Here is a 24286-nt window from a genome sequence, read left to right as displayed (position 1 = left end):
GCCTTCCTTATATCGTATCAGCCCATATATGGGTTCTTTACAAAGAATACCATACATATATATATAAAATACACATTCTTCGTTAATAATCTTAAACAGTACAACGCGTTGACAGCGTGACGTTGAAAATGTATTACGAATTTTGCCATGAATATGTGAATTACATACAGTGAAATGACGTGAATGAAAAATGACAGAATAATGATTAAGATTTAATACAAATATATAAATGTTCATTCTGATCTTTTTCATCAGGTCTCACACACACTGCATTTATAATAGTATTTAGCTTTATAAGCTTTATAAACAGCCGATATGTTAATAACAGGCATGCTAATAAGCAACTAGTTACTAGTTAGAATTGGTCCCTATAATAAAGTGTTACCAAATATTTTTCCACCTTCTTATTTGTTTAATATTTTTATTGAATGTATAGATAAAGACAACTGACTGTATCTAATCCAACTCTCTAAAAAAACAGTCATTAAAAACTCTCGAAAGTATCTGATCTCAACATTTGACACTAAAACTGCATTTTGTACTAATAATTAAATGAAAATGCTAATGGCTCTAGCCAAAACTGCATATGTCTTGTAGCTGCTTCGCTCTGTTTATGTTCTGTATATGACGAGTCACAGGTAAAGCAGTCTAAAATCGCCCAAATATAAACACTTGTTATAGGCATACCATAGCAATTCAGGACAAAACAAAAACGTGTTTCAGAAGATGGATGTACTGGCTCATATCGATCTTTACATTCTGAACAAAAAAATTACATAGCGTTCATTTAAAAATAAAAGCATATAGATTTGCAATGACATGAGAGTGAGTAATGACAGATTTTTCACTTTAAATTCCTCATGTGTGGCAAGTAAATATCTAGGACCATCGTCATTCAACATATCGAGTCCACATCAGAAGAAATAAAAATGTAACCACATAACAGATCTAATTGTTTCGTTGAATTCTTGCTAGGAAAGATCTAATTGATTGCAGTGTCTTCAAAGCGATTGTCCCAGGAATGGATTTTTCTCCTCGAGGCATAACCTGTGTGAACAGCAGACAATGTAGCTTCCCTCTCTGAGGAGAGGGGAGGGAAGAGCGCTTAGACAGTAATGCAGGCAGCATGCCCACAGGAGCATCTTAATTAGAGGAGGGAGAGAAAGAGAGAGACTGTATGCTGTGGGGAGTCTGAATCACTACTGCAAAGGAACAACTCTTCTAGTCTGAGGTGGCAAGGACAGGCCGACCTGAAACATCTATACAAAGTGTAGAATATGTCTTAACAAGCTTGGCTGAAGAAGTTGTGTGGGTGAAGGAACAGGTTTAAAATGCGAATACCTATGTCACTTAAAGTGGGCTGCCTTGTTAAATGCAGACAAGGCGGTCTATGGTAGAAAAGTCATGTTGGAGCTGTGGCATAGGGGTTAATGTTGAGCTATGGTGAGGTGAGCTTCACATAGGACAGGGGTTCTCAAACCTCTCCATGAAGTACCCCCAGCACTGCATGTTTTGTATGTCTCCCTATATCTGACACACCCACTTCAGGTCTTGCAGTCTCCACTAATGAGCTGATGAGTTGAATCAGGTGTGATAGATGAGGGAGACATACAAAATGTGCAGGGCTGGGGGTCCTCCAGGACAGGTTTGATAACCACTGACATAGGAGATATAAGCTTAAATATATCCTCTGTTTTATGTGCTGTAACCATTCCCGTCCTCTTTTTTTTTTAAAAGCAAAAAAGTAAAGTTTTGAAAGGGTAAAATCCTTAAAATATCAAATTTTAATGCGCTTTTACTCACAGCTTCAAGTCATCAGATCTAATTGTCATCCACTGCCAAAGTCAATTGCTCACTAATGATGATAACAAACCCTCACTAGCGGTTGGTAACCTTCACACACCCTTCAAAAGCTGTATTTTATGTTGCTTTGTCTTTTTACAGTTCAACACTTGGTGAGACACTTCAAATATCCAATTGTCAACTTCCAACAGACACGTATCTCTTGCACTCCTTCATCATAATAAATGTTAAGGAAACCTATTAGGCTACTTGACATTGAACACAACGGTTTTTACCAATTAGCCTATTCTCTCAAGGTCTTCGCTGTCTACGAGATTATTCAAGGTAAATTATGTTAATTAAAATATTATTAGTTTTTAGCGCTATTACTTTGCCTTTTATGCAGTTTCCCAGTGTGAAGAAATACAAAAAGGCATAACTATTAAAGTGCAAGTCATTTTCAAGGTACAGAATAAAAAAAAAATCTTTACGGCTCATTAACTAAAGCTAGTTTTGTATCGCCAACAAAAGTTACCTTCAATTAGCCTTTGCCCTAATCAGTTCTTCAACTGCTCAAAGCATAGTCTAGGTTTTCAGTTTATGCCAATAATTAATAGCTTACGTTGTGAGAATATGGTAACAATTAAGAGGTTTTCTATATTTCATTTGTCCACTGGTCCAGCAGCTTGTGCTGCTTCATCATCGTCTTCCTCAGTGCTGAAGCATTTCCGTAAAGCATGACACTGTTTAATAAAAATGGCAAACATTTCCAGAAAAAAATACACATCTGGTGGAATGTTGTGACCTCATAAACTACTTCATACCATCAGGGTCTGAAATCACATGTAATGAAACTGGCAGAAAAAACACCTCTCTGCTTGTTCCACATCAGAGTAATCCAGTCATCTTCCTGCTTTAATTGGAGGCAAAGCCAAAGACACATTGTGTTGGAATGCCCTTTCATTCTCTGCTGTCCACAGCAGGGCCAGGATGCTAATTCAGAAAAGCTACTGAAAATGACTACCTATCATTATTAGACCTCTCAAGGTAGAGATAATCTTCCGAAGTGGTTCAATTTGCAAGCAGCAAGTACTCAAGACTAGCCTGACCTTTATAATGCCCCCATTTTTCAGCCAAAACAAAAAAACACTTCAGAACTTTACATCACTAATCCTTCAAGACTAAGCATCCTTCCACGGAACGGCGAAAAACGTTAGCTGGAAAGCTTCAGGAACAAGGATTTAATGGGCAAATCAACAGCCACAGATCTGCAGGCAAAAAAAAAATGTCTCAGATTCTTTCACCAGCTAGAGCCATGAATGCTTCTTCAATGTTAAAGCCCATCCAATGACCTGCGTATTAAAGGAGACCTATCATGCCCCTTTTTACAATATGTAATATAAGTCTCTGGTGTCGCCAGAATGTGTCTGTGAAGTTTCAGCTCAAAATGCCCCACAGATCATTTATTATATCATTTTGAAATGCCTATTCTGGCCATGAATGCTTCTTCAATGTTAAAGCCCATCCAATGACCTGCGTATTAAAGGAGACCTATCATGCCCCTTTTTACAATATGTAATATAAGTCTCTGGTGTCGCCAGAATGTGTCTGTGAAGTTTCAGCTCAAAATGCCCCACAGATCATTTATTATATCATTTTGAAATGCCTATTCTGAGTGGAAGCAGAAGCAGGCTGTTTTCGTGCATGTCTCTTTAAATGGAAATGAGCTGCTGCTCCCCGCCCCCTTTTCTAGAATAGGGCTGTGCCTTTACAGCTCATTCCTCAGATACTCTGCCAAAAAACATCTGTTTGGTTTTGATTATCATGTCTATTGTGCTGAAATCATGCGTTTTAAACCATAGGCCTATTTGTTTAAACTTCTGATATACATTTTCTGAGTGCACACATCCAAAAGTTTTTAGCGCTATTACTTTGCCTTTTATGCAGTTTCCCAGTGTGAAGAAATACAAAAAGGCATAACTATTAAAGTGCAAGTCATTTTCAAGGTACAGAATAAAAAAAAAATCTTTACGGCTCATTAACTAAAGCTAGTTTTGTATCGCCAACAAAAGTTACCTTCAATTAGCCTTTGCCCTAATCAGTTCTTCAACTGCTCAAAGCATAGTCTAGGTTTTCAGTTTATGCCAATAATTAATAGCTTACGTTGTGAGAATATGGTAACAATTAAGAGGTTTTCTATATTTCATTTGTCCACTGGTCCAGCAGCTTGTGCTGCTTCATCATCGTCTTCCTCAGTGCTGAAGCATTTCCGTAAAGCATGACACTGTTTAATAAAAATGGCAAACATTTCCAGAAAAAAATACACATCTGGTGGAATGTTGTGACCTCATAAACTACTTCATACCATCAGGGTCTGAAATCACATGTAATGAAACTGGCAGAAAAAACACCTCTCTGCTTGTTCCACATCAGAGTAATCCAGTCATCTTCCTGCTTTAATTGGAGGCAAAGCCAAAGACACATTGTGTTGGAATGCCCTTTCATTCTCTGCTGTCCACAGCAGGGCCAGGATGCTAATTCAGAAAAGCTACTGAAAATGACTACCTATCATTATTAGACCTCTCAAGGTAGAGATAATCTTCCGAAGTGGTTCAATTTGCAAGCAGCAAGTACTCAAGACTAGCCTGACCTTTATAATGCCCCCATTTTTCAGCCAAAACAAAAAAACACTTCAGAACTTTACATCACTAATCCTTCAAGACTAAGCATCCTTCCACGGAACGGCGAAAAACGTTAGCTGGAAAGCTTCAGGAACAAGGATTTAATGGGCAAATCAACAGCCACAGATCTGCAGGCAAAAAAAAAATGTCTCAGATTCTTTCACCAGCTAGAGCCATGAATGCTTCTTCAATGTTAAAGCCCATCCAATGACCTGCGTATTAAAGGAGACCTATCATGCCCCTTTTTACAATATGTAATATAAGTCTCTGGTGTCGCCAGAATGTGTCTGTGAAGTTTCAGCTCAAAATGCCCCACAGATCATTTATTATATCATTTTGAAATGCCTATTCTGAGTGGAAGCAGAAGCAGGCTGTTTTCGTGCATGTCTCTTTAAATGCAAATGAGCTGCTGCTCCCCGCCCCCTTTTCTAGAATAGGGCTGTGCCTTTACAGCTCATTCCTCAGATACTCTGCCAAAAAACATCTGTTTGGTTTTGATTATCATGTCTATTGTGCTGAAATCATGCGTTTTAAACCATAGGCCTATTTGTTTAAACTTCTGATATACATTTTCTGAGTGCACACATCCAAAGCACGCGCACAGAAAGCGGCTGTCACACGGCATGCAAGTATTAAACTAAGTTCTCTTTCATGTCTTATTGCGCTTAAACGGTCAAATACACAAACGTTTATGTTAAAAACACGAGTTACAAAAACAGTTGGTTATGTCTGTGAAGGTAAACATCTGAAAGATGCACTGGGGATCCGATTATAGCACTTAAACACAGAAAAAGTCAGATTTTCATGATATGTCACCTTTAAAAGCTCATTTGGCCATGCCTTGCATGATCCTCTGACTTCTGATTTTTAATACCATAAATGACAACATATGAGCAGAAATATCAGCAGACATGAAACATCAAGTCATCTGAGTTCTAAGATCCAACTAAATCACAGTTGCATTCAAATCATAAAATTGCACAGGCTCACAAATATCGCCCAAAGGCATCCCTTACAATGCTGAAAATGTCACCATCCCCCTTGTGGAGTGAACGTGCACATCCATAGGCAATGTCAACCTTTTAGTGACCAACAGAATGATATATAGATAATAAATAAAACTTTAGATAGACAGAATAATGTATGGATGGAATGATAAAATGATAGCTAGAATGACAGAATAACGAGAGAGAGAGCCTTAACTAGTAAAACCTAATTGTGCATTCAAGTCTAATAGTCATACATGGTCTAGATAAGTAAGATCTGCTTCCCTGATGGAACTTTTCAGAGTTTTCATGGGCCGCCGGGCTGAATAAAAGATAAGAGGATTAGAAAATGACCAGCACCCTAAACCATGTACTGATCAATTATGTAAAACCTTTAGAAGAAAGCCAGGATTGATGCTCCTCTCTCATCAAAAACCTACAATTGAACACAATTCAGAACCCGATTAAAGTGAAAATAAAGGGCAGAGAGTGAGAGAGAGAAAGAGAAAGAGAGGAGGGGAAAAATGTGTTAAGAAGAAACAAACAGGGAAAGAGGTTTGAAAAGCAGCCTGAGGGGTCTTTGTCATGGTGCTAATGGGAATTAACCAACACTGGAGGTTATTACTCGCCTACTTAAACATTACAGGTGCACTTATATTAACACATTAAAAATTAGGGAGGTCTAAAGGCAATCGCAGTGTAATTCAGCTACAGAACATTAGTTGTAGGACACACTTCTATTTGAGGTACACTTCAGATCAGCTCGTATTATGATCAGATCTGATCATAAATCACTCTTCATATACAATAATGAAATTGTCAAATGCAAATAAAAAGTTCACTATGAATTCATTCAATTAGATTTTTTATTCACTAATTAAATTTAATTAAATATATAAAAAACACAAGATCCAAACAAATGTAATTGATAAAAATGAAAATTGGGAATAAATAAAACAATTTAAGAAAAATAAATGGAATTTCAGAGGACCCCATGATAAAAGAAGGCTTAAAAAAATCATGATCAAACGTACAAGCGTACCATAAATAATAAATGAATACACAAATGAGTACAAAGCTATGAAATGTATGTTCACTGTAGAAAACATATATATGAAGTCCTACTCACTTGAATTTGATACTCACTATTAATCCTGACTCACTTTCCACTGTGATTTTGGCAAGTTTTAGAAATTAGCTTGAGGCCATTATATTACATCCAAACGACAGACACACCTGTTTCCAAAATAATTGAGCACATGTTTTTCTGGTATAAAAAGGGATATTTACAGACAGTCTGGCAGTTTTGAGCTGTGTAGTTTATTGGCATCTAGATGACATAGGAATAAACATGCTGAGGCCACTTTTTCTCCGTTCTTCTCCTTTATTAAAAATCCCCTTCATAGCAGGCTCAGATGCAATTCATAGGAAACTTTCACATTCAATTATTTGGGCTCTGCCTTCCAATTCTGAGAGATGCAATAATGAAATTCCTCATTCCAAAAAAAAATTTTCAAAAGAAAAGGTGTCTTTAATAAAACCCATTTACCTTATCTGGAGATAGCTGCGACACAATTACTTCATGCTGCACCATATCATAGGGTCTGTCTTTTGAGAAATGGGTCTAGAAATGTAGGAAGCAGCTGGCAAACATTGCGACTTCACTGAAATACTTACAGAACCTATAGGAGCACTATACTATACTGATCTTAAAGGGATTTTTGATGTTTATCTGCTTACCCCCAGGGTATCCAAGATGTAGGTGACTTTGTTTCTTCAGTAGAACACAAACGAAGATTTTTAACACAAAACGTTGCAGTCTGTCAGTCTTATAATGGAAGTGAATAGGAATCGCGGCTTTGAGAGTAAAAAAAACATACACAAACAAAACCAAATGAAACCCTGTGGTTCGCGACGATACACTGATGTGTAAAGACACAAAACGATTGGTCTGTGCAAGAAACTGAACAGTATTTATATCGTTTTTTACCTCTGATTCACGCAATGTTCGAACTGTCCTGAGCGCGTTCTCAACAGCCGGCGCTGTCTTTTGAGAAATGGGTCTAGAAATGTAGGAAGCAGCTGGCAAACATTGCGACTTCACTGAAATACTTACAGAACCTATAGGAGCACTATACTATACTGATCTTAAAGGGATTTTTGATGTTTATCTGCTTACCCCCAGGGTATCCAAGATGTAGGTGACTTTGTTTCTTCAGTAGAACACAAACGAAGATTTTTAACACAAAACGTTGCAGTCTGTCAGTCTTATAATGGAAGTGAATAGGAATCGCGGCTTTGAGAGTAAAAAAAACATACACAAACAAAACCAAATGAAACCCTGTGGTTCGCGACGATACACTGATGTGTAAAGACACAAAACGATTGGTCTGTGCAAGAAACTGAACAGTATTTATATCGTTTTTTACCTCTGATTCACGCAATGTTCGAACTGTCCTGAGCGCGTTCTCAACAGCCGGCGCGTTGCGGGTCTTCTTCCCAAATGGACCATTGACCCTCCTAATTGAGACTGTAGATAGAGTGTCAATGGTCCATTTGAGAGATAGGTGGCGGTAATACACTTATAAGTCTGCGATCCGCCGTAAAGCAAGAAGAAGAAGACGCCTCACGCGCCTGCTGTTGAGAACGCGCTCTGGAGGACGCACCGCCGCTCAGGACAGTTCGAAAAGTTTGAACATTGCGTGAATCAGAGGTAAAAAACTATATAAATACTGTTCAGTTTCTTGCACAGACCAATCGTTTTGTGTCTTTACACATAAATGTATCGTCACAATTTGGTTTTGTTTGTGTATGTTTTTTTGACTCTCAAAGCCGTGATTCCCACTCACTTCCATTATAAGACTGACTAGATTATAAGCTGCTATAACAAAACTACAGAGCATTACATATGCTTTATCAGAGACCAGTTTATCAAAACATGCTAGTGAGGGTCCACGCCACCTTCAAAGTCATGAAATAGGCAGATAAAGTATTAATGTTTGGTGCCTGGCCCTGGATTTCTACCAGGAGTTTCAAACTGTATTTCCCCACCAACTCTGTGCGACTGTGATGAGGGACAACAGCCTTTGAAGCCAAAAGCTCAGAAAAAAAGAAAGTTGAAAGAGAATGAAGGTACGAAACATTAATATTGCATCAAGATTATTTCATGCAATGGCTATGAGGGATTTTGTCTCAGATGGTGGAAAGTTGTTGGGATCATTATGGGGAAAAAGACAAAGTGATAATACACTTCATTATGAGTCTGACTCATCAGATACTCAAGGACAAGTCAGATTTCATCAGCCAATGACTGAGTGGGCACATATAGGCTACTGCATTCAAAATATACTCATAATATTACTGTATAAAAATGTATTTCCTGTCACTTTTGATCAATTTAATGTGACCTTGTTAAATAAGTATAATTTTTTTTTAAATAATACAACTGAAAATACAACTTAGCCATCATAGGCCATCATCATTCAAATATATTAAATCAGAATCATTTATTTTAAATTCTAATAATATTTCACAATTGTACTGTTTTTACTGTATTTAATATCAAATAAACATTTAAAGCAAAACATTTAAAATTTTCATTATTTCAAACGGCGTCAGCTACTGTAACATGAACTAACACTGAGAGAAAAATTCAAATCCTAAATTAATCTTTGTTAATAAAAATAAAATTGTTAATTGTACACACACACACACACAAGTTAAAAATATCCAAAGTTAAATTAATTCCTTTGTGATAATAGCAGGGGAACTGAACCAACTGCCATTAATATTTTAGCCTTGATGCACCAGTAGCTCTCTATCACTCTCATTAATCTATTCATCCAGCTATGCTTCTCATATCAAAATAGAAATGAAGTGCCTCAATCAATCACGAATACCACAGCAATATATTCAAGCAATATACTTTTCCATTACATATGATCATACCTAGGGGTCATTCCTCACTATGGGCATAAGCGATTCAGACCACATTTATTTCAATTGCTAATTTACAGGACATTCTTTCCTTTAGTGCTCCCTGTGAAGTTATGTGCATTATTCAAGACTCCATTAGACAGTATCAGAACATCCCATCTGAATTTTTATCTCCACTGGCCTGTTCCGGGGGCATGGAGAGTATCACTCACACTCTAGTGAAGGATGCGGTTATCTGGGTCCGTGCATACCACATTCAAAGCACACTTGTTTCGCTGTTTGGGGGGATACGCTCAGATAAAAGGCCTGGGGGATGGGTGTCTACAGCATAAAGAAAAGGAATAAACACACTATAAACATTACTCCATATTAGTGGTCGACCAACATTGGTTTTTTGACAGTCGATGCCGGTATCTTGGAAAGAAGGTTGGCCAATTGCCGATATAATTTTATTTAATATTTAAGAAATTTGAAATCATTTGAAAATGGACTAAAAAAATAAATGTGTAAAATAAACATGCTTATACTTTAAATGACAATGTATTTTTCACAAATAAACAAATATTTAATAAAAATATAATTAAAAAGGAAGTAAACACTGTAACCAACAGGGCACTCAGTATTCTGGGAAGTTTGTGTGAATTGGGAATCACATTTTTTTCAAATAAAGCCAAGATAACACTCATTTTACACACAGCACACAGTGAAAATGACATGAATATGACATTGGGCAAAAGCATGAAGCGGAGCATAATTTGAAATCACGAGTTTAAAGTTTGCCATTATTCTGTAAATGAAGTCGATTTAATATGGTGCTCATTGTGTGTTATAAATAATCATACTCTTAAACTTATAACCACAAATACGTTAGTAGTATGATGTATTAGAACTGTTGTTATGATTATTCATGAGTTGATATAACATATTATACGTTTTTTTATACTGCATTATGCATTCATTATAATGCCTTAAGAATACCCTTATAATGTATTATAAATATGGGCTTCATAGAAAGTGTTACCCAATTTTGTTATCTCCTGAGAGGTTAAATCTCTTATCTCGAGGGATGTGCTCTTTCTGATTCTGACTGTTATAATGAGCAGAATTTCGTCAAAGTGTTTTTGTTTTCCTGAAAGGATCCTGCAGAGGAGAGCAATTATTCACTGTTATGAATGTTATGTTTTTTTTTGCAATTTTTCCCTTTTACCTCAAAGACCACATGCAACATCAGCATGAAAGCTTTTAGCTTTAGAATTTATCTCATTAAAATTTACAGTCATGCAAATGACATTGCAACATACAAAAAGCACAGCATTTTAGGGTGCTGGTTCTAGAATCACAAAACTGGTTTATATTTTTATATTTCTTTCAGGCTTTTAGCTTCATTCAAGCCTCATTTTGAACATTTTTGCAAGACTTCCCTGTGCAAATTATGTTTAGCTTCGCTCAATGCATTAACAGATCAGTGTCATCAGTCACAATTGCTTGCCCTTTTAAAACATAATAGCTACTGTATGTACAGCAGACAGTAATGCAATTTTATAAAGACAAGTGTTAAACTATGAGAGGTTCTGTCACAGAATAATTTAATACATTTCTCTTATAGTATATTGTACTGTCACTTCAAGCATACAGTTTAGTACTGTTAAAGCAATAAATGAAACTTCTGGCATCATGTACTCACTCTAATGTGTTTCCCATTTGTTGTTATTTTTTTCTATAACACAGTAGATATTTTGAAGAACCATATGCAGCTCTTTTCCATACAATGACCATTCAGTGTGTCCAAATCCTCTCCAAGAAAACAGGAAATGTGATAAAAGTGTCACAAAAGTCCAAAGGGTAAGTAAATGATGTCATTATTTTATTGTGAGTAATTTTTTTCAGAATGTTGATATGACCAAAGGAAAACTTTTGTTACATTTTTTTTTTCTTCTTTTCTTTTAATCTGGGTGTTTGGAACTTAAACAGAACAATTAGAAATAACATTTTCATGATTGGGAAACATTAGGAAAATGTTCTTAGAACATTATTGTTAACGGGGGTGTATATTGCATCTTCATAAACCATTGCTATTCAGTGCTCCCTCGCACGATAAGACTAGAAAAAAAATGGAATTACAGTATGCAAATGGGCTCTGACTTTTTTTTTTAATTAGCATAGTATTAGCCTCTATCCTTTATCAGATTTCTAGCCCACAGCTTAATGTTGGGACAGTCCTTGTTCACATCCTGTTAGGAGTGTCTGCACTAATTGGCTCCCTTATATAAGAGAAACCTGTGGGAGACAGGATTCGGTTTGTCAGATGTGTAGAACAAACAAACAGCAGAGCCCAGCATGGCACAGAAATAGCTGGCAACAAGCCGTCCCCGAGGAGCTTTCAGCACTGCAACCAGGAACAGTAGACGAGATGAAAGCTTGAAGAGATCCCTTGTCCAGCATCAGAATGTGTTGATGGAGCACAGTGGTTGGGGATTCAGCCTCTCGTGCATTGCACACTGTTGAGGTGTTAATAGATGTCTATTTCCAAAAGATCGGCCCTTCTTACTGAAGCTCTTTAAAGGTGCAAAACCTCCAGAGACGAAACGGTGCTCCTGCTCAGGAGTCATGCACATATCCTGTTACGCTCCATTAGGTTTATCATTCTGTCTTTCTGTTGTTTTATCTGTCTGTCTGTCTGTCTTATCTATCTGTCAGTTGTTATAACTGTCTGCTAGTGGTCGACCGATATTGGTTTTTTAACAGCCGATGCCGATATCTTGGAAAGCAGGGTGGCTGACATAATAATTTTATTATTTTATTTAATATTTAAGAAATTTGAAATCATTTGAAAATGGACTAAAAAAATAAATGTGTAAAATAAATACTTTAAATCTTTAAATGACAAAGTATTTTTCACAAATAAACAAATATTATATATAATTAAATAATATAATTAAAAAAGGAAGTAAACACTGTAACCAAGTGGGAAGTTTGTGTGCATTGGGAATCACATTTTTTCCAATAAAGCCAAGATAACACTCATTTTACATACAGCACACAGTGAAAATGACATGAACATGACATTGGGCAAAAGCATGAAGTGCAGCATAATTTGAAATCACGAGTTTAAAGTTTGTCGATCGCGCGTCTCAGTGAAGCTGAACTCTCCTCCTGTCGGCATTCAATTCGCTCGGACCGACCGTCACGCAGAGAACTTGGCAAACGAGAAAGTATTATAATGTTTGCCTTTCTATTACTAACAATATAAAAGCAATTGTTATTAATCATAATACTTTTTTGTATACATTTTAATTCCTTTGTTTAACAGTTCTATCTGATTATTAGACAGACTTCTGTCCGTGGACAGAACTGTTAACGACGACAGCGAACAAGAGGGAGAATGAGAGCACTGTGTGTTCAGGCACTAAGTCCCGCCCCGAACGCATCGGCCAACAGAAAAAATTATCAGCCGATGCCAATATTTGGCTTTTTTTTTTTTAAATATCGGTATTGGCCGATAATTTTTTCTGTTTGGCCGATGCGTTCGTGGCGGGACTTTTATTTTGACGGCATTGGCGATATATCGGTCGACCACTAATCCATATGTAGTTGAGGCCTGATAAAATGTCAACATCAAACTAAAGGAATACAGTCGTGGTCAAAGTACACCTTGCAGAATCTGCAAAATGTTTATAATTATAAAAATATAAGAGCTATCATACATAAATTCATAAAACAAACATTTTTAAACATGTGCAGGATTTGGAGGATTTTTCTGAAGGGCAGTTTAACAGCTCAGGACTCATGAATAACTATGACAAAACGCAAAAACAACTGGATTCACAGGTTAGTACTGTATTACAAATCAAGCGTAAACTTTTGACAGGGTCATTTTTAGAAATTCAGCTATTATTTTGTCTTGTGGACTTCATAATATATGTACACATCAGTGAAATCTTTTCCAGGGCAGTACTAAACAAAAAAAACATGCATTTTATTCTCCCTATTATTTTGTTGGAATTAAAACTATTTAGGAGACACTGCAAGGTAAACTTTACTTATTTAGTACATTTTATTACAATACAATTATTCAGTATAATTTATGGTTAACCAGTTTGTGGCTAAATAAACAGTAATCACAGTGATTGATGATTTAATAAACTCATAACTGTGGACTCTATTACTTTTTATTTACCAAGCATCATTTTTAATTCATAAAAATCATAATGACTGAAATCATCACTCAGTTGGTGCCTTAATGAAGTTGTCAAAGATGGAAGTGAGGTGGATAGAAATAAAGCAGTATATTTCCAAACAAGAAGATGGAACTGGGGTGCGAAGAATTTAATCATATTTGAAAAGTAGTTGCAAAAACAACCTTTGTGAATATTTCTAGAGCTTGTTAAATGTTTTGTAGAAGTTATTCTGGAGCATCATGATGTTTTTACATATTAATTGAGGACATTTTGCCAGCCATCTGAGCAGAAAAAAGAACGCAAGAAAAAAAAAACAATGAATCATACATTACACAAAGTAAAATAGAGACAACAAATGATATGACATTATACTGTTTACTGATTCATTTAGATTAATTGAGAAATTAGATAAAACTGAGCATCACTCATCATTACTTACAATGGGACTAAATGGATAAGGTAATAGATAAAAATGCATTGCTTAAATGTCATACTTATAATATTAGTCAAGGTTGCTTTTTTTTCAGGTGAAGCAGTTTTTCATGGCTGTTTTCCACCATTTCTCTGACTATTGGAATTAAACAGGCAAAAATAGGTGCTGAAATGTTTACTGTACGTATCCAGGTGCTGAAATGTTTACTGTACGTATCCATGGTTGTGATGTCAAAACCATGACTTTTCTAAATGACCCATTTTTGTAGCATAGCCTCCATACACAGTTAATTGCATAGGTTTTATTTTTATAAAAAAGGTACTGCCATATTTTCCACAGAACAAAACAACAATTTACATTGATCGCCCTCTTCAAAATGTATCATCCTTTTGGTTCTTAATACAGTGTACTACTTTCTTAAGCATCAATGAATGTTTCCATAACAAATGAATGATTGTTAATTCAAGGTCATATTGAATCCTAAAATAATGCAATCATGCATGCTCTATGCAGATCCTAACAATCAAAAGCCTCTTTGGTCTAATGTAACCACACAGACAAAGCCAGCTGGAAGTGCACACACTTACTTGCACAGTATGTGGGAATGAGAGAAATTTGCATTTGGTAATTATAGAAGTGTCTTGCTCTGGTTTTCAGCACTGCATGTTTAAGTCTGTAAGTGTGTATACAATAACAACTGCAAATCCCCTGTGGAGACACTGCCATAATTAAATCCCACCGTGATGATATTTCTATTTGAGTTTGGAACAAACCTGCTGGCTAAATCAAACATTACAAAAACTGTGTTAATTATCCCTTATGAAATTACATGTGATGAACAACTGTTACCTGAGATATTAAACTGGAGGGCCATTTCTGAAAACAACTAAATGCTGATTGCTATATACTGTCATTGTTTCCTGGAGTTCTTGACAGCTATAATACAAGAACTGAGCACATAACATGTTATCACAATTGAGTCAACACATTATGGTAACACTGAAACAGAGAGAATATTCATGCAGTCCCTCATCTGTTTACACATCCGGAGCAAGTATGAATAAGTACATCTTGATAATTTTTATATATATTATATTCAAATATATTGATTATGATCAATATTTTAGATCAAAGGTGTTCAGCAGACCAAAAGAAAAGTTTGAAAATCTCTACCATACACAGTGGCGATATTTATTTGAATATAATCCTAGTACTAGTCACTGCCTCGTGTTCCCGCTCATTTGCATAAAGTTCAACTTTGATGCATCGCCAGTGGCCGCTGCCAACTCTCCATTTAAACGAACACCCCTGTTTTCCTTCTCTAATCTTTGGGAAATCATTTATTGATTTCTGGTTATAGATGATGACATTGTTGCTTCAGAAAAACAAAGAACAAGGAAGACATGACCGAGAAACCCGTTGCATTCCCTAGTTTGACACAATGAAAAGTACTGTTTCATGAAAACAAATTTGGGCACCAGCAAGAACCGTCACACTCAAGACTACAATATAACTGGCACAGTCTTTAAAATGACTGACTCTCTGGACACGTTTTTAATCTTGGAACCTGCTCTTTTCACATAACCAAGAGTACTATTTTCCTCTCTGTGCCCTACAGCTCAAGAACCTGAGAATAATCAACCGACTATTTGCCATGTTCACCATTTCACTCAACACACTTTTCACAGAGAAGGTGCTGAAGGTGGCAGATAAATCAGGTGGAGCTCCTGAAAGGGGAGGACAGAGAGAAGGAGGGATCGAAAGAGAGAAAGAGAGGAGAGCTGCCAGAAAATGAATCCTGCAGAGTCAAGGTCAGAACACAAGAGGCACAGCCGAGAATGAATTGTCAAGGATGAGTGCGTGGTGAGCTACGGGTCCCAGACACCTTTCTTCCTGCAGTATGGGTGGTCCTCCACGGGGTCTAGATGGCATTACAGCCCCAGAAACAACCCAGTGAACAGGGAAATTACTCTCTGTACAGACACCATTCACAAAAAGATTGAAGGGGGAAAGTGACCTGAATGTGACCTGTGATACTTTAAAAAAGTTATGAGCGAGGCCCAACTATTCACTACCACAATGGGGCGATATTGAAATTACTGTACCATAACAAAGCACCCACGGTGTGCCAAATAATTTGGTTTAAATTGAGCTTTTCCCAAAGTTGAGGCGATAATGCAGAGATCTAGCTCAAAGCTGGTTTTCAAAACTAGCTAGCCTTTTTATGCCCCCTAAATACTAAAATAATATTTCCACCTTTTCGAACAATCTGAAAATTACAATGATTGGAAATGACGCACAATAAAAAGTGAGTGTACCTTGATTTTTCTGATTTTGTTACACATTACATCATGTCTAAATATTTAATTTCAGGCATGTTCGTCCCTCACAAAGTACACTAAATTTTGGGAGGAAAAAAAAAAGTTTGGCCACAACTGAAGCCGGAAATTATTTAAATTATTTTCAAATCATAAATACTTAAATCTATAATTTAAATATTGATTATTAAAATTATTACTATGTTTTAAGATTAAGGCGCAATCCCAATTCTACCCCATAGCCCTTCCCAATCCATACGTTTCGCGCGTTCACGTGAAGGTGTAGGGGTGTCTCAATTATCTTTTGGTTGGAAGGGTAGGGGTAGGGGAAGGGCCAGACAGATTTTTCGGGACCACACTTCAAACGAAGGGGTATGAATTATCTCAGCGTAAACCGAGCGAACAAAAAGACACATAAATGTAAGCATTTTTCTATGTTACATTCAATCGTGAGTTCATATTAACGGTCATGTTACTCAAAGAAATGTTTGCAAAGAATCACTAATATTTGCTAACTAACGTCGTATCATTACAGACTGCACGATAATGCCACAACATATTTTCATGTCTGATCAGGGCGATAACCCCCCCAATAGTTAGAAATCGCTAAACCCTTTTCTCAAATATTGCCAATTCAAGAGAGAGAGAGAGAGAGAGAGAGAGAGATGAAAGTTGCATGTATGCGCGTCTGTGCGTTTCTCTTTTTAGAGCGAGTTTACTTAAAAAAACAGCGATTTTATCCTCTCGCTGGAAAATATAATGTAGCGATTCAGTATTTAAACTGATACTAATAAAAGTCGTGGGGCAGCGTTGACAAGTTTCTTTTCTCCTGGATGTGTGAGCTGCGCGATCTCCGATATATATATGTATGTGTGTGTGTGTGTGTGTGTGTGTGTGTGTGTGTCAGTAAGCAGCGCATTAATATAGAACGGTAATTAAAGACTCTAATGCACACCAGCACACCAGTATAGGTGTGTGTATTGTAGGAGCTAGACGACGTATGATGACGTGTGACGGCATAGTAGTGGTGTCCCAATTCTTAGGGGATTATTTTCAGGGGAAGGGGTATAAAATAGAATTGGGATTGGGCCTAAATCTGGCCCTTTCAAGGCAAAAAATACAATAAAATAAAAATAACTAAATAATAAATGCAATCTACATGTTAAAAAAAAAAGTAACAGAAACAGTTATAACTTAGAGAGAATAACTAATGTCATAAAAAATGTGTAAATTTCATTCTGATGATTCAACATCATCTACAAGGCCTTCAAACATCGGAAATGTCTCTGAAACCACTCACACACGATTGTTTAGAGCAAGATTATGCTGACTCTTTCCAAACAGATGATAAGAGCCAGATTGTGATGTGTGACGCTGATGTCATCATTTTGTAACAATTTTAGTTGTGATCTCTCTGATATGTCCTTTTTCATTCTGGTCTGTATTAAGAACGTAATGGAGTGGTTTCTTTTTATGGAGGTTGTGTCATTGAGATTCATCGTGTATAAAAAGCCACCTGGGGTTTTTGGCAGTTTTATCTACAAAGCAGCCTTGTCATAGCAATTAACATTCTCAAACACTTTCATAGTTCCAAAATAAGAACAGGAGACACACTCCTCTACACACATGCACAGAGTCTTAGACTGACTACAGTATGCTAAAATAGTCTTTGTATAAAACATAAAATATTGCTATGCAAGAAGAATAAGATTTGTGCACATTCCTGAAATGTATTCAGCCCTAAAATATTTCTCTAGTGATCTCATTGTTGGCTTGCTTCACCTTCTGTGGGGGCAGACAAATATACAGAAAAACAGATGTCCTGATGGTGAAGCTGCCAGGTAAACTGAAATGAATAATAACTGAAGAAAATATCAATAGGGTTTCTCTGTAAAATACTTGTTGCCGCAATGCCATGGTGTTGTGAGCATTTTATAAGAAGTGGCTAGGTGTTCTGGGAGGTTGCTTACCAGCCAAACAAACAAATAAATAAATAAATTCACCCTCAAGGAATATTCTGTTGCCTAGCTGCTGTATTTAATGAAAACCTATGACTTTGTGCTCATTTTATCATCCGCAGGTAAAATCACAAGTCTAATAATTTTGTCAAATATAGTTTGCTTTTGGTATGAAACAGCTTTCAAATTTTTTAAGAATTTCAAAAAATAAATACCGTTTTGTGGCTCTTGAATGTGTTGTGACAGATCACTGTAGCGTCTCGGTTTAAGTGGCACGATTATCTCACCCTCTGTACTAGTTATAGGACAAAATAAACATGAATGACCATCAGAAGGTACTGTATTCAACCACAGAAAGATGTCAAAACACACCACTTTTCAAGTTCAAGTCTTTTGCAAATCTGATGTTGTAAATATTCATTTTTGGTTACTAACATTTTAATTAAGATTATGAAACTATAAATACATTTAAACAAGTTTAGGACTTATTGGTGAAATAAGTCCCTGCAGAAATTTGCTGAGGCCCCCTGGTTAAAAAAAACACTGCTTTTTGCAACTGTAAAAAAGGAATGCCAAGGACAGCTCCTTCAACTAACAACACGTTATAAAGTAATCAGCAATTTTCCTGCAGAAATATTTTCAAATTGTAATGTATTTACAGGGCAATCCTATTTCGTCTCACCCTGCCAATTAAAACATTAGCATATCAATACCAAAATGAAACATACTGGAACAAAACCCATTTGGGAGTCTCTCTGAGAAGGCAACAGGAATTTCTCCAAACCTGTTAATCGGAAACAAAGCAAAGCTGCTTTACCCTGACACGCTAATAAATCTACATTTCCCTGCTTTTACACTAATGAAGCCGTGCCATTTTGCAGCACTTTCACAAAAGGACATTATTAACATTAAAGACTTTTAATGATTGAAGAAAATGACTATAAGAAAGGTCATTTCTGCGTCCTCTTCAGAACATTAGCTGATAAATCAGAGTCACTGTCCGGAGCTCATAAGCCACAATGGCTAATCGTAAAAATATAACAGATTGAAAGTACACATAAAAGACAATTTGAAAGTCATAAAACTGTTACAACAGCCATTAAGATGCACCGGCGTACAGGTCGTGCACATATTAGTGCATAATTCTGCTGTTGTTTGGCTTGGCATAAGAACTGATGCCTCTCTGGATTTCTGAATATTTCAGCTGTGTGCATTGGATGTGTTTTGACTGATAAAACAGCTTGGGAAGCCAGCACAAAGGATATTAAATGAAATACACCTTCAAGTCTTTTTATCGACAAATATTTATTATTTATAGAACATAAACTTGAATGCACATACCTTTGTTCATCAGGTTGCTAATTAAAGTCTTCAATGCTGTCAGTTTCAAATATTGAAAGTGGTTCATGTTGCACATGGTTAGTAAAGGATAATAGAGGCAGATCATTTTCTAGACAGGGACACGGAGGAAGCCGAGCAGAGCAAGAAAATGAGGAACTGAACCTGATAAGCAATGCTAAATCAGAGTAGACATGAAAAAATTTAATTTACTGTACACCACACGTTTTGAAAGTGCCCCCACATCTTGCACACAACAGGATTTTCTTATTGAGTTCAAATGGACTAACTGCCTATATGATATAGCCTAGCAACGTTTACTTTGGAATTGGTCGAATTTTACTGCCAACTATGTACTTTTTTCATTGACATGTTTCTCCAAAACAGCCCAGCAAGCTGGGAGGACGCTAGGCATGTAGTCTCATCAGCCAGGCGTGAAGGACAGCCCGAGTCAGTCAGCCACACACTTCACAGGAGATCTCAGAATTAGTCACGCTGCTCTAACCCTCAGCTCGCCCTGCATTCCAACGCATTCATATTCACAACAGCATGGGCACCACTGAAACCACACAGCTTAATAGTTTCATAAGTGCAGTACACAGCACATAAGTCTCAGCTATGTGCCTCTGAGACAGCAAGGAAAAGTGCTTTTAAAAAAATAAATGAGTGCGCCAAAGTAAATGAGTCCACATACCGCTGAGAGTTAGCCGTAGCCCATTACCGCAGACTAACAGGCGAAGGAGTTTCCAGTCAACAAGTACTCCGAAAAAAAGAGCTATTCTCTCATAACAACAACAAAGTCAAAACTAAGGTGGTCATTCCGTTTAAAAACACACTTGGAAATACAGCAGCATTTTAAAGTGTACAGATAAAAAAAAATAATACTATTGACTACTACTACTACTAATATATGAAAATATCGCAAATACAAGTAATGAACACTGACTATGCTAACATAGTACTAAAAATATTGCCGTACATCATATAAGAATAAACTATAGGATAAACAGTTTTTTTCAATTTTTGAAAAATGCTGTTAAAAAGTGGATCGGACTGAGCACCAAAACACACTTGTATCCAATCAGTAGTAAGGGGCATATACACTCATGATGAAGAAGGAGAGAGAGTTCAGTGCACAAGATGGACATTAGCAGAACGCCTTTAGAAAGAGAGAAATAGCATAGAAAATACAAAAGAGGAAAAGGTCAGGGGTTATAACTTTAAAAGGAAGGGTTACAATCAGGCAGGCCCGGCGCCAGGATGGCATAACTGGGGGGGGGGCGCCACTACTTATAATGCGCAATGGCAAAACAGACACGGACGCGCCTGTGCGCACACATAAAAGTTCACTAGTTTTTTTAAGTACATTTTTAAAGATATTTTTAAACGTTTGCTGCATGGTTTAAAAATACCTTTTATAAAATTTTATTTTTGAGGGACAAAAAAAAAGGTAGGCTAAGCCGAGTAAAGGGCAAGTCACATTTTATTATTACATTCATGAATAGCCTAATGTAAAATGCTTGGAAATAAAGCTAAATGTTTACTTGCATTATAAATACAGACAAACATTAGGCCACTAAAAGCTATTTTAGTTCTTCTCACTCCATAACAAATCCTTTAAATTTAATGGTAGGCCGATTCAGAAAACTAATGAAAAATAGTAGCCAAGTAGTTAAACATTAACCTAAAACGAATTACTGCTAAAACTGAAATGGTTGTTGGGCTCACATAGCCTACCTCTCATCTTCGGCACGAATCCACTCAAAAATGTTTCTATATTCATGATTTATTTGAATACTAAACTATTATTTATTATGGTATGAACTTCACTGCACGTAAATCATCCTTCACATGCAATGTTTGGTGGGTGAATGCAATGGATTGTACTTCGGACTATTTAGATTGAGTAGTGCAGCCTAACTTTTTATATGTTTGTTTGGCTTATTTTATTTTGATAATGAACAGGCTGCGATGTTATAACTAATATGTTGTGTGTGCGCGGGTGAGGCGCCTGCGCGATCACTTGAATTAGTTCCTTATGACAGCAGAAACAAAGAGAAGAGGGAGACAGTTCCGAAACTATAAAGGGTCTACTTTTATTTGTGTCACAATAACAACAAAACACTGTGCTTTACAAAATAAAGAAAACAAACAGATGTCGCTTTCTGCCATAGGCTATAGATTTCCTTTCCGTGAACTTGTTGCATTAGAAAAATGGACAGAATCTCGTCATATAGAACTTGTCGCAGTTTTTCTTTCGTTTCTGTGAATTATTTAGGCCTAAGTCAAATATATTTCGCAAATGATAATTTATTTATTTTATATATGTGATTTTATTCAGTTTTTATCCATTCATATAATTGCTTATAGTTATGTTATTTAAATTCAGCTTTATAACAGAAATGTTTTTAATATATAACCAAATGGCAAAACATCCATAGAGCAGTAATACACTTTTAATTTTTCAGCTGTTTCAAGCAACAAATATTTACCGGTCTGGGACAAAATTCCAGGCTGGTCGGGAGTCTCATCCAGGAATTCTGAAAGAAATGGTGGCAAAATTAAAACAATGTGCCTATTTTTTGTGTGTAAATTAACTTTTTTGTGGTTATTTATGAACATGACAATACGCTATAGCATTAATAAAACTTAAAAAAGTTTTAAACCCTTTTAAAGCACGACATGAAATACGGTGAGTCTGGTAAATAGTGAATTAGCGGTCATCATCAGAGCTCGTGATCAGTAATCAGTAACCGTAATCAGTGTCTGCTTGTGAATCGCTATTGCTGTAGCCTACTTTGATGAAACACACTGCTTCAAGTCAGACGCTGATCGATCTGTGCAAATCAAAATTCATAATATGCGCACATGCTCCTCAAAATAATAATCTATTCCCGGTTTAAATAATTAAAGTTCATTAAGAAAACTGGGGGGGCACAAATTCTTTCTGGGGGGGCAATGCCCCCCTTTGCCCTCCCCCGTAGCGCCGGGCCTGCAATCAGGGAAGAGCAGTGTTAAAATCGATGAAGCGTTTCAAGGTTTGGCCCACAAAGTGTGTCAGAAAAGTGAGATAACATACTCCTAATACAATGTTTTTCTTTTGGTTCCCCTTTTAGTGATCACTATAAGCCCTTAATCGTTGCCTGTATTGTATAGCGTGTATATGAATATGGGTGCGGAGGCATTAAGATAGGGGTGTTTTGATGATTTGAAATATCAACAGCGTTTCCCAGAAATCGCTTAATGCACTTTTAATGAATTTGAATGAATATTTTCAAAGGGAATATCCAATCATAGACCAAATGCTTTTTAAAAGGTTCATACATTATATGGATATCATATAGAAACTTACACATAGAAATAATTTGGCACTTAGGAGTTCACAATACCATTCTTGACGAGCCTTTGCATGAAACCGCAAACCACAGTTTACATAGGCCACGTACACACTGCAGCTAAATTCGGTTGTCAGTTCACCTTTTACTCCTTAATCGCGTTCTGTACGGAACTGAACAGAACAACTAGTTGTTAATGACGTATTTAAACGCGCATCAGAAATGCGTCTTCGTCTGTATGCAAGAAAATAACAGTGAAAGAATTCTTATAGCCACTGATCTATAATAAAGAACATTATATATAGATCAGTGCTTACAGCACTTTTTGACCCGGGGCCATTTGCACTCATGAGCCCTAGAAGGGTAAGCCAGATCTTCATAGAGAAAAAACAACAACAAAAAACACTAAATCACCCAAATGCTTTATGTTTCATAACCCCAAAAAAACATCATATATCTCATATCCGCAACAGACCACTTTATTAACTCCATAAAGTGGCTAGCTTTATGAGCTAAGACCAAACAACATGCCTAAAAGCACTTGTAAATATGAAGACATGGCAACACTGCAAGACCACGCTCTCTAAAGCAGCCTCCTGAGCGTAAACAAAACACAGCACGTCTATCAGCGGTAGTTTCGTTTAAAATCGACGGACAAAAACAGTCTTTAGCCAAAAAATGGCATATACCAAACGGCTAAATTATTCACTCTCGCAAGACACCAAAAATGTTGCTATGGTTACAAATGCGGGAGTAACTGCTGTTCCGTACACACATGGAACGATAATTTACGGGACACACTCCTGCATTTAAATGCGGTTGTCACTCCTGAAACTTGCAGTGTGTACGTGGCCATAGTTCTTTGCAACACAACTTTGGAACTGCATTTCTAATTTAATTCCAGAACTACTCCATCAAATCACAGTAATGATATCTAGAATGACATTAACTGTAAATTGACAGATAAACTGGGATGGGACAGAAATGCCAGAATCATGACTCCAGTGTTAATAAATTACAGAAGAAAAAAAATCAACACATCAACAAGGACCAGATGTAAAGCCTTAAATTAGAAGTGCGGTGACAACAACGATTTTTAATAACACAGTGGATATTATTTCCAAAATCCAAAGCCAAAATAATTAAACAAGCATCTTGTGAAGCAGAGCAATTTATCAAGTATATCTCATTAAGTTCATCCATATTATTATGGCTTTCCATGATGGTACTTCAAAGTACATATTTAAGACTTGTTCAATCCAAGCAAACTATTCCATTCTAGTTTTTATATCTTGTAAACTACGAACCAGGGGGCAATGTCAAGGACCTCAGTCAAATGTG

The 24286-nt window shown here is 36.6% G+C and overlaps 1 protein-coding gene across 8 annotated transcripts in view; it reads right to left on the bottom strand.

The window, feature by feature from the left end:
- LOC107595013 (armadillo repeat protein deleted in velo-cardio-facial syndrome homolog) overlaps positions 1 to 22153 on the bottom strand; it is a 150731-nt gene extending 128578 nt beyond the window's left edge. For all 8 annotated transcript variants that reach the window (XM_016285277.1, XM_016285268.1, XM_016285274.1 and 5 more), the window contains exon 1: positions 22103 to 22153. The gene's annotated coding sequence lies outside the window, so the exon portion shown is untranslated. The remainder of the gene's footprint in view (positions 1 to 22102) is intronic.
- Between the last annotated feature and the right edge of the window lie 2133 nt (positions 22154 to 24286).

The sequence above is a fragment of the Sinocyclocheilus grahami genome, unplaced genomic scaffold, assembly GCF_001515645.1.
Source record: "Sinocyclocheilus grahami isolate Dianchi unplaced genomic scaffold, SAMN03320097.WGS_v1.1 scaffold195.1, whole genome shotgun sequence".
Taxonomy (NCBI): Eukaryota; Metazoa; Chordata; class Actinopteri; order Cypriniformes; family Cyprinidae; genus Sinocyclocheilus; species Sinocyclocheilus grahami.
The sequence above is the reverse complement of the archived record's forward strand: the minus strand, read 5'-3'. Positions and strand labels throughout refer to the sequence as shown.